The sequence below is a fragment of the Mangifera indica genome, chromosome 19 (assembly GCF_011075055.1).
Source record: "Mangifera indica cultivar Alphonso chromosome 19, CATAS_Mindica_2.1, whole genome shotgun sequence".
NCBI classification, from domain to species: domain Eukaryota; kingdom Viridiplantae; phylum Streptophyta; class Magnoliopsida; order Sapindales; family Anacardiaceae; genus Mangifera; species Mangifera indica.
In genome coordinates this window covers 7,841,523-7,854,341 of record NC_058155.1, presented here as the reverse complement: position 1 = coordinate 7,854,341, position 12,819 = coordinate 7,841,523, and the positions used below count along the sequence as shown (strand labels likewise).

The 12,819-nt window shown below is 30.2% G+C and overlaps 1 pseudogene; it reads right to left on the bottom strand.

Annotated features, from left to right (window-relative positions):
* Positions 1-7,330: 7,330 nt before the first annotated feature.
* On the bottom strand, positions 7,331-10,793 carry LOC123203543 (annotated as a pseudogene).
* Between the last annotated feature and the right edge of the window lie 2,026 nt (positions 10,794-12,819).

Below are 12,819 nucleotides of genomic sequence, written 5' to 3'. Positions count from 1 at the left end.
TCACTGTAAGATATAATAGAGTGAGTTGTGATTTAAATTGAATGGATTGATGAATTACTTTAGGGTTATTTTGATTGGATTGTATTCTTTTATCACTGTATGATAGTGCTTAAAATATTTTGGAGTGGATTACTATGAGGTTTATTGGACAAAAATATGCATAAGATAATGCCTCATTGAATAAATGTGGAAAATTTATGATAAGTTTTTGAAATGTTGTTTATTGATGGTGCAGATTTTTTTTGTGTTGTACTGCTGGAAAATTGTTGATTTGGAGAAATTATTGAGCTGCTAGTTTTCTTAAGTTGTGGTTAATGTTGATTGATTACAAGAGTTTATTGTTTTAAGGATGATTTTGTTGTGTTTGTGATTAAATTCGTATGCAGATTTTTGGCTTAGTGTTGTTGGATAAAATATCAAATTGGAAGAATTGTTGATATATTGTTTTGATGTTGATTTTCTTGCATTTATAGATATATTTTTTTTGTGCAGATTTGTTGATATTTAGTTGATGTGTCTATTTGAGATTTCATTAATAATATTTAGATTAATTTATTTTGGTCTTGGATATTTTAATTTTGTTTGGATACTCAACAAAAATTGAATTGTTCTACAACTATAAGTTTTTTACTGTGCTCATAGTGATATTTGAAATGTCTTTGATCAATAACACCAACATTTGAAAAATCCAATGAGTTCTCACGTATTCTTGTTGATATTTTGTCATTTTATTGTAGAATTTCGAGTAAACATTAAGGATAATATTTGTCTTAAGTATGGGGGGAGTCTTTAGTTTCACTTGAAGTTTGGTTTGCAATTCTTCAATTTAGTCTTTGGATTTCCAATTTATTTTATTCAGTTTTGTTTTTACTTCATGCAATTTTATTTTCAAGTTTTCATTTGACTTTTATGTTACAATTTTGCCCATATTAGTTTAAATTAGACCCACATTTGCCTATGCTTTCTTTGACTTTGGACTAAAAATTTCAAATTCACTTTTTAGCACTTCAAAAGAAACATTTATGAAAACTTTTCAGGTGATTTGAATGATTTAATCACCTTTAGCAATTGAACTCATTTTTTGTTCTTAAAAGACAAAAAGTATGAATATATTCATAATTAGTGATGAAATTACAATTGTTACATTTATTGTTCAGATGTTGTTGTGTATGCAGTTGTTATTTCAAGATTGTGTTTGCTTACTTAGAGAGAGTTTATCTGTATTTAGGTATATTTTCTAGTGTTTCACAAGTCCTAAAACTTGTCACTCAATTTTTTGAGATGAAATAAAAGTTGCAAGCATTAATAAAAAACATAATATAAACATATGTTTGTTTGCTTGTTTAACCTAAAATGGCCTCATTACTCTAACTAACCTTTTTAAATGTTTAATCTCTTGTAAGCCTTAATTTTACTTGTGTTTTATTTATAATCTTTGCATTTTCTTTGTTTTCAACCATTAATCACCCACCAAACCAAAAATATATTAACTGTACCTTTTGCGTGGGTTATATTGTTAATGAAATGAGTGAATTTGCATGAGATTTTTGGATCAATTTAAAAGGAAGAATAAAGAAAAATTAGGAAATCAAAATGTTATTTCTCCATGTGCACCATCCTATGTATAAAAAAATAAGTGTGAGAGATTTTTGAAAGAAATATATATATATATATATATATATATATATATATATATAAATGAAAATGAAAAAAAAGAGAAATATGAAAAAAGAAACTAAACCCAAAAAAAAAAGAGAAAAAAAGAAGATGAAAAAAATATTAAGTGGAAAAAAAGAAAAGAAAAAAGTTGTGTACACATTATTAGTGCAATTTACATTCATATTTCTCCTTGATTGCTATCTTGTGATCATGTAGATCCCCATTTTATTCATTAATAGTCTATTCATGCTTATTTGTTAATACTTTTATGTTTTTATTATTTAACTGATCCCCCTAATTACATTACAACTTAAATAAAGACCTATTGATCTTTTTGAAATACATTGCATCTTCATTAATGGAGATAAGTTGTTTTATTTTGCTTATGGGGTTTAGTTGATTCCATTTAGAGACTATAGGGGTTGCTAAATACGTATATGTCTATCTGATGTGCAAAAGTTTTGTAGTGATTAATCACTACATGTATTTTTAGTTTGATATTTGTACTTTTGTTTTCTTTGGATCTAGGATTAAGTATTTCTTCCACTTAGAGCTTTTGAGGAGAAAATTTTGGTTTTCAATTGCATAAAGTCATTTTGAGAATTTAATCACCTAAACCTTATTGTTTCTTCTACTTTGCCCTTCGATTTCACTTTGGTTTCATTTTGCTTGGGGACAAGCAAATTTTTAAGTTTGGGGCAGTTTGATGTGTGCATGAAATACACATAAATATGTTTATAATAGTATGTTTTAAAAATGAATTTATGGTTCATTTTATCAAATTCTTTAATTTTATTTAATTTTGATGGCTTGATCTTATTTTTTCATTTTGAGATGTTCAAGTTTTCTTAGAGCGAAAACTGAAGCTTAAAGAATCAAAAGGGAAGAGTTTATAAAAAAAAGATAGTGGTCAATTATGGCTAGTCTTATGGTCATAATAGTTCCCATAATTACGTGACAAAAATAAAATAAAAAACAGAAATCAGGGTTAAGTAGCTTACTATATAAAGCAAGTTTCGTTTTTTCTATTGATCAATCACCAAAATACAGCAGCCCGAGGGATTTTTAGAGAGAGATTGTTTCAAGAAACAAGGAGAATAGTGAAAATTCAAGATTTAAGATTAAAAAAAGAAGACCCAAGAGAATCAAAATTTGAAAACCTTAGAGTTTTTTTAATCTCTCTTAATGTCTTCTTTTACTTACTAAAATGTCTCTGTCTTCAACTTTATCTTGTAATTTGAACTTTATTGTCATGAATAGCTAATTTCCTTCACTAGGGTTTATGATGAATCTATAAATTCTCAAAGATTATATAATAGGTTTTGATTATTGATCAATGGTGATTGTTTGATTCAGTAATTGTGTTTTTCGCTTCTTACTTAGTGTTAAGGTCCAATACTATGCTTGTTTATAGATTGAAGTGTGATATTGAAAAATACATACTTAATTGATTCATGTATTTGCTAAACCTGGGGTTTTACTTAGCGATAAATATAAATATTTTGTGGGTATATTGATTGTCATAGAAATTAATGAGTTTTGATTACATCATATCATAAAAGTAGGTAAACTTAATCTTAACACGCCTAATTAAACTTGAGAGAGAAATTGAGTAAAATAAAATAATCAACCATCAACAATTCATCTTATCGTTGGTTTTAATCTGATTCTTTAGTGATTTTTGAGTAATTGATAGTGAAATCATAAACCCTATGTTTCTCTATATTGGTGTTTTACTTTAATTTTGCTGAGTGTTTATTCATTTTTATCAATTTTGGCTAGTTAGTTTGCATTTCAATTAATTTTAATTCAATTTCTCATTATAGCATTTTATTTTTTTAGCTAATCTTAATTAAAAAAACGAATTAGTACTCAACAACCAATCCCTATAAAGCTGACATCTTTCTATATTACTTGATTGACTCATATATTTGCGAGTCATAGACAACAATTATCTATGTATTTAAATTATATACAAAAAATGTATACACATAATTTTATTAATATTCAATAGTGGATTCCGTACTACAGAGTTAGCACACAATTTTATTATGTTTAAAGGTGATCACAGGCCTTTTTTTCTTCTAACTAAAATTTACCTAGGCATGCACAATCTTGTTTCACATGATTAATGCCATTAGAACACAACTCTTTCTTATATAACATGCTTTCAAAACTTATGATTTCAAGAAGCTAAAACCCATTCACAATTAACATGCAAGCATTCATCATAACTTGTCTAAAAAATCATCAAAGGTCTACCAATCAACATTACATTTGGATAACACTTGAGTCAATCTCTTAAACAACTAAGAGGAAGGCCAACTTACTTGACTTCTAGAGTACAAGCAAATTCTTTGGATGGTTGATGGTTTTTTTATGACCGACAACTCCTTTTTGGTGACGAGAAGTCTCTCCTCTAATTGCTCTCTCGTTTAGGTTTGACTGAGTGTGTGAAAAAAAATATAAAAATTACGCGACACATGAGTTTGTATGAACTCTACAGGGGTGTGTGTCGTGTCACATAATTAAGACAATACCTAATTTTTTCGTGATTCTAATCTTATATGAAAAATTTCAAACTTGTTGATGATACACGATCGTGTATACCTCTATACACAGGTGTGTATCACTTTGAAAAACATTACTTAACTCAATTAAAAGTAAAGAAAAAGACTAAAATACCCTTGAGTTTTTCTATGGGTGTTACAACTTTCAAGTTTAAGATTAGCAAAATAAATTATGAATGTCAAGAGTGTAGGCAAGAAAATCTCTTATGAAATTAAGTTGTGTCAATTTTGGTATAGAAATGAAGACCTTTTATAGTAAAAAATAAGGATGTTAGTCTAAAAAAGACATATGAATGTTGGCTATGATGAATACATTAACAGTTAGCTTTTAAAAATATTATGTAATAATATTAATGTTATTAGTAAAATTAAATTCAACGGTGTAACTTCCACCATGATGAAAAAATCACTTGTTTTAGGTAAGCTTTTATTTTTCATAAATTAAAAAAAAAAATTAAAATGATGATATATAAGAACATACTAGACACAATCTTTCTCACACGTAATAGAGATTTACCCAATAACACATGGATCGGGCTTTTACTAATTCTTGTGTATATAGGTCCAACCGTTTTTCTTATCTCTTTATAAGCCCACAAAGCAATGATGTTTTTAAATTACAAGGAGATTACATATATGTGAGACTCAAATCTTTTTAAAATATTTCAAATACATACAACACAAAATACCTTTCAACATTATAGCTTAATTATTAGTTTTATGAACAACTCATTGTTTGTCCCTTTTGATAGCTAATTATTGAAACCACCTTCCATTAGAAGATGCAGTCCATTACCATAGTAGAAGGATATGAGTCAAATCTTGTAACACTTATAGGTATTTCCATGGGCATTATGTTCTTTTTCTTTATATATTAATGTGGTTTAAGTATGTATTGTAGGGAGTGAACAAATATTTATCTCAAAGGTGGATGCCCGTTCATGCATGGTGAAGGGCAAAAAAGTCTTTTCAGGTTTAGCACACAAAAATAATTAAGTGTAAGGTGATGAACATCATGCACACTAGAGTGTACGTTTGTTTATTAGATGCGTCGAATTTGAATTTGGTCGAGATAAGTTTCTTAGTGACTTCAGGGTGTATTTTAATGGAATAGTAAGATGAATGACCATCCATGGAGAAGGAACAACAATTTGTGTTGTTTAATTCACATAATAAAAAAGGGTGTTGGTTGTTTGACTAACTTTTATATGATATTTCATTCAACCAACTAAATAGAAACCTTGAGAGAGATTTTAGGCAGTCAAAGGGGCAACAAGAGAGAAAAGGAACGTCAAAACCATCTAGCCATGCGAAGAGTTTGCTTGTCAATAGAGGAAAGGTAAGTAGATGACCCTCCCTCTCTAAGCTTTTGAATATGCATTTGGCTATTGTGTTTTTGGCATTTGAGATATTATGAATTCATGAGGAGAAATTGTGGAATTATGGTAATAATCTCTATGATTTGAATTATTGGTGGTGTATGTATTTGTGATTTTTGATAAAGAACGACCGCCTAAGGTGCATGAAGACTGTGTTGGTATATTTTAGATTGTTTGGATTCACTTGGTTAAGCTAAAAAATGTGGAAACTAGTAGGATTATGATTTTTAGACAGTGATAAATGCCCATTTATCTTTAGACAAAAGAAGAATTTCTTGTTCATATGATGAATACCTATTTCAGAGATCTCAGCTTGAAAGATTGCTCAATATGGGATGAACGCCCGTTCATGATAGGTTAAGGTGAATGATGAGGTTAGAAAAGGAATAAGCATTTAGGGCTTAAAGTAATTAGTTAATATACGTCATTAGTAAAAAAAGGGTGAATGCCTATTCATAGCAACTTGTACATATGTTCATGGGCTCAAAAAGATAAGCGAGGAGCAAAGGAAGATGATGCTCTTTCACTAATGCAAGAAAACTATTTTACCCTTGTGTTATGTGTTAAAATGGGGAAAAAAGTTAAAAAGGTTTGCAAGAGGCAAAATTAATAGTTGGCTAATCTGAAGTGCTTAACTATATGAAAGACGACACAAACCCTAATCAAGGTGGATTCAGATAAAAAATAGAGAAAGTTAAGAAAAGTGGTGTACACTAAGATAATTAGTAGTTGTGTATGAAAGTGATAATATATGTGAAAACAATAGGACTGTATGAGAGATATATACCCTTGAGATGTATCATGCGCTCGACATCACAACATATTAGCTACTTATTTTCAATTCATGTTTGCATGGTAAAAGATAGTGGCATAAGTTAATTTCCTTATGTGATCAATAAAATGCATTATATATGGGTATATGGTAAAGGTCATCCTAAGATGATAATTCATATAACAATCTCATAGTTATGTGTATGTGGTAAGGGAGGGACAACGACTAGTTTTCTCATGTGACCAAGTTATCATAACTAGTTAGCCCAATAGTCCAACTGGTATGTGTGTGAGGCAAAAGAGATAGTAGACATATAAGATGTCAATTGCTTTCATGAGGGCATTAGATATGTTGAGTATAATTTAGACTTTAGTTGTTTGTGTGATGTGGCCTATGTATTTAGGGCACGAAGGTGGTGAGAAGAGATAGATGGGCATAGGTAGGTGCCGGGAAACATTCGCTAGTAACCATATAAAGACATATTGATAGAACATTGGGTTTATTAGTTATATTGTATGCATAATGTCGAGATGTCAACTATTTATTGAGTGTTTTTTATTTAAAGATTCCTTTTTTGTGGTTTTACAAGTAGCTAGGCATGTAATAAAGCTAGTGGTCCAATTCAAATCGTTGCATGAGGTTAAGGGGCATTTTTGTCATTTGTAAATTTTATAAGTTTATGTTGATTTTTCTAAATTTCCAATTTGAGACATGGATTGTAATTATGCACTTTATTTTGTGATGTTGGATTTGTTTCAGACACTTGAGACTGTGTGATTGAGTTTATTTTATTTACATATTGAGGTATTTTAGCTTACACCTTTTTGTATGCAAATTTGAGTTAGTATAAACAAACATGCTCTTTATTTTGTCGTAATTGATAAAAGTTCAAGTTGTATATATCTCTTTGGATTATATTTTAGATACGGGTATATGTCATGAGAATTGTGTTACAAATCCTCTTTATAAGGTACAAAACCCAATTCCAACTGCCTATCAGGTTATGCAAGCTCATTCTCCATGTTACCTTCGACTACTGCGTCTTCCGTTACAGGTTCAATATATGTCACAACAGTGTCTTTTCTAAAAGCTAAATAGATAATGGCTAATACATAAATGGCCATCAGAGGAAACACTATAATGCTGATGAACACGTTTCCCACTTTGGGCAAATCGTTGTGGATTAGCCAACCTACAAATCCGGTGCTCAAGAAATACACATTGATGCCCATTATTCCCAGGCCCAAGATCCATGAAAGAACAATTATCTGCATGTGCAGTGTTTCAGAATTATTAGAAGAGGATCCAAACATGATTCTCAGAAGATTATGTTTTACACGAATTGATTCAGAAAAAGAGAACAACATCGAAACATGATTTTTAGAAGTTTAAGTTTTACATAAGCCCCAATATGGTTAACTTCAATTGGAAAACTTTACCTAGAATAGAAGAAAACCAAAAAAAAAAAAAGAACTTACATAAATAGAGTGCTTGTAGGGTCCCATTTTGTCGCTACTGTTGCTAAATTTTAGAAGCGGGATGAGAGCGAACGGCAGTTCAAATGACAATATCATCTATAATTAAAACTCGGTAAATATTTAGATTTTAATTTGATGCAGACATAATATTATAATTAATAACATATTTTTAATGAATTTATTTTATCTAACCGAAGCAATAATGATTAATCTTCCTGCCGCTTGAGGTCCACCGATAATTGAAACAATGAGACTTGGTGTAACTGCAACGCACCTTGTTATCAAATTCCTCAGCCATTTTCTCATTTTCATGTCCAGGAAACCCTGAAAATCACACAACAAGAAGCTATATAAAAATTTTACAAAGAAATTTGTGATTATTGAAGTTCAGTTTTTTTTTTTTTCCTTTTTGTTTTTATATTTCTGTTGACCTGCATAATAAATTGTCCAGCACAAGTTCCTGCGATGGCGGAGCTTTGCCCTGAGGCAAAAAGGGCAACGGCATAAACGATGGAGCTCGATTTTCCCAGCACATTCTACACAGAAAGACTCGAGTTTCTGTTAGTATTTACCATATAGATCAAGTTTAATGCTACCAAAATCGATTACCTTGAGGAGGAAAGAAGCAGTGCCTAGTGTAATATTATTGCATTGCTCAATGGTATTTTCTGAGACATTTGGGGCTGAGCAAACACTGGCGGTTATGGACACCATCGCTACATTAATTAACAATGCTACAAATAGGGGTATAGCATTCTCTATGAGGAAATATCTACACGCATCCTGTATAAAAAAACAAGACAAATAATAGAGATATTACCACCAAAACATTTATATCTAAAAGATGTATATATTTATTCAATGTTGTTAGTGTTTTCCTATGGCTTACGTTTATGGCACGGACAGAATTGGGCACTTTTCTGGTGAGCACAAGAGCTGAGTGCAGAAACAGATTATGCCTGCATTATTATCAGTGGGTTTTGTCAGATTTTTATGATTTTGATGGTCTGAATGTTAAATTTTGAGAATTATGTGAAGTTGGATGGATCATACGGCACGACGGTGGTGCCCAATAGAGCGATGGTGTTGCCTACAGCACCATGGCCACTTAGGTTGGGAATAAACAAGCCCTTGAAGATATCAACTGCAGAAGGCTTTACATAACTCATTTCTCCAAAGAAACAGCCGGCCATAACGAGTACAAGCATTGCTATGAACATTTCCAGCTTCCTTATCTAATTTATTTAACCATTCAAAAAGAGGGAGATTAAATATGAGAAACTACCGTTAAGCTCCAAAATATAAAAACAAAACACAAATGGAAATAAATTAAATCAGTTCAAAGAGGGACAAGAGCAAAAATAAATAAATAAATAAATAAGAAGACAAATACCCTTGAAGAGAAACGTAAAATCTGCATAGATAGTTACAGAATGCATACATTCAATAAGTAAAAGGATAAGCTAATGAAAATTTTATAATTTCACCTTATTCAATGTTTATTTTGATGCTTCACTCGTAATAATAAACGAAGGATTGATTGAAAAAATTAAATATGAACTGTTAAAATACCCCATATCTTTGCAGGCCGAGCGACAAGAGAGTGATGAGGCCAGTGAGGAGAACTCCAACCCATACCGGGACATGAAAGAGTATATTTAACGCGAAGGCTGTCCCAATCACTGAGAAGAGAAAAAAAAAAAAAAGCAATACAAATGTTAAATAAAGTACTTGAAAGGTTGAAAAAGTGTTCTCTTGGAATTAATGGATTTGCTTTCAGAAAACTAGTTATAGCATGTTATTGTCAGGTTTAGGCTTCTGTTTGGAAGCACTTCCTGCAGAATCACTCCCAAACTAAGAACTTCCAGTAGTATTTTCTGAAATGAATTTATCGAATGTAAGGCAATGAATTTTAAGATGATTTAAGAATTATGGCTGCCTTCTGGGATATCAGCGGCTATGACAGCTGCTTCGGCCAGCAACCACAGGCAGTAGTTGACAAATCTTGGGTACTCAGCCTTGCATAATTCTGATAAATGTTTGCCTGAGATTCCAATGAACTAAGTTATTGTTATATACTAAAGAAGAAGTAACCAAGTAGTTAATATTCATCAACATAACTGTACTTGTAATTTTGGTTAGTTTTGTGACTTACCAGTGCACACACCAAGATTTGCGGCAAGGGACTGCATTATAAGAGCAAAGATCATTCCGACAAGAAGCACCCATAATAGCTGAAAATGGCAAACATGTTAGTTTTCTTCTGGCACCTTCAATTTGAAAAAGATAAAAGCTTCTCTTCCTTATTTTCGATATATACAATATATATATATATAGTATTTGAAGAATTTTGTTTCTTATATATACCTCATATTGGTAACTAGCTCCTGCTTGCAAACCAGTTTCCACTGTAATATGACATCATAGAAAGTTTGTTAGTCACAGACACAGACCCAGAAAGAGAAACACACATTCACAGAGACAGCAGAAAGAGAGGAGCTTACAGTTTCCTGGGTCCATATAAGCGATTGAGATAAGGAAACCAGGGCCTACAAACGCCAAAAACTTTTTCCACCCAGGTTTCTAATCATTATCAAAATCAAGTTCAAGAGAACTCCATCAGGCATCGATATCCTCACAAGTGTAGGAAGATATCAGTTAATTAACATGGTTACCTCATTTCAGTTCACACGCCCAATTATAAGAAAATTTGTGAATTTTATGTCCAAAAATATCATCATATGTGGTGAATAATAGTTAAGAGAAAATAAACAAACTTAGAGACCTGCTGATCGTCAAAACTTTTGTCATCGTTGTGACTAGTGCAATTGGGAGATGGTGTCCTTCCCTCTACATTGGTAGCGGCCATGCGGTTGCTCCCGCCGCCCCATGATTGAGAAATCTCTGGTTGTTGTTGCTGATTCAGGCTTGCCATATCTCACTTTCTGCTATTTGTTTGTATCTTGTTTACCACCGAATTTCTACATTAAAACACACAAGTGCAACTTTTAATGAAGCTCAACTCCCGTATTTTTATAACAGTGGGTGGTCTGTCTTAAGCGTTCGTTGTTTACCTTCAAGACACCTCACTTTATTCTCCTAGAGAGAAAATAACTATTATTCAATCGTACGGTACCTCAATAATTATATTTATTTTCAGTCTTGAGATTCTAATTAAGCCTGACAAAAGTTGATACAGTCCGCCAGCTCGATACCATGTGATATAAAAAGAAAATCGAATAGGGTTATAATTTTCAACTTGTAAAATAGTTCAAATTACAATTAGATTAACCCCTAAAAAAATGAATTGTATTTAAGCTAATACAAAATTAACTAAAATAACTCAAACTAATCGAAAAAATAGTGACACTACTATTAAGTTATTATTATCATTGGTAACACTACTATTGAAAATTGATACTTAATATAACTGAAACACTTGTTTGCACTAAAGATTGATTGTTTAGCAAAGAGTAATATTACATATAGACAATTTTTTATACACAATTTAAGTATACATATAATGTGTTATTATATGATTAGATATTACTTTATCTTTAATTCAAAATCATCCAGTTATATATAACAAATCATCTGTGTACCCAAATTATACCCTAAATGTGTGTATGTATAGTTTTATTGTTAGTGAAATTGGTAACTCTATTATTGAATTATTATTATTATTATAGTTTCAAATATGATTTACATATTTATTTTACATAATTTCCTTTTTATGTTAATTCAGAAAATAATGACTTTAATTTAAATGAGTTCACAGAGGATATTATTAATACTAATACAAATAAAAAAAATTCTTCAATCAATAAAGACAATGCTTTTATATTAGGAATTTTTTTATTAGAACTTAATTTTAGTTTTTCCATTAGCTTAATTATGGTAGTTACTTTAAATTTACTTTTAAATCCATAGTTTTACTCTTTAAAACATTATATAGGTTAACTGGATGTTTACTTGGAAAAGCTAGTTTTAGGCCTTTTGATAAAAAATTATCATCCTTTACTAGAGACATTAATTATATTATAATAACTCTTTTTGATAGATTTTTAAAAATTATTTGTAGTTTATTTGTTTTTCTCATTGTTGTGTTGTAAGTATACTAATTTGAACTTATTATATTTGGTGTGTCGTGTTCATATATATATTAATAGTTTTAGTATTTATGAAAATAACATTCATCATATTGATTAAAAATTAAAATTTTTAAATATTTAATAATTAGTTATTAATCTCATTGGTTATTGATAACAATATTTTGAAAATGAAATTGTACATTTATTTGAGTTCTTATATATTTTTTTATCTCTATATTTGATCATATAAAGAGAATAAATAAACTATTAATACTAACCTGAAATACATTAATTTTGTTTTGACAAATTATTATTTTGTGTGGTTTTTTGTAAGAATCATTTTATTCCACGACATATTACAAAGTGTATTATTTCGCAACAAATCATATCATTATATGTTATGTTTTCAGATGACTTTATCTGTTACATAATTTGGGTTAATGTGGATCGGATCAGGTCAAGCTAAAAATATTTAGGTTTGGTTTAGGGTTGAAAAATTTTGACACGGTTCTATATTGATGCACATATTTGTGGTTATAACACAACATATGCCTCAAAAATAATGTTTCTTTTGAGTATAACAATTGTGTGATTTATATTAGTAAAATTTATATGTACAACATGTGTCTCCAAAATAAAGTTTCTCCTGAGTATGACAATTGTATGGTTGATTATATTAAAATAAATGTATACAATGTGTTTCAAGAAGATGGTTTATCTTGAGTCTGACAATTGCATGAGTATGTTTATTTAGATATCTTGAGACTATTTTGGTGAAACATATTGGCTTCATTAGAAGCTATGGATTTCTCTAGCTTTTATATGAAACCTATTGATTAAAGAGAAATTATAATGAGAACCAACAAGTGA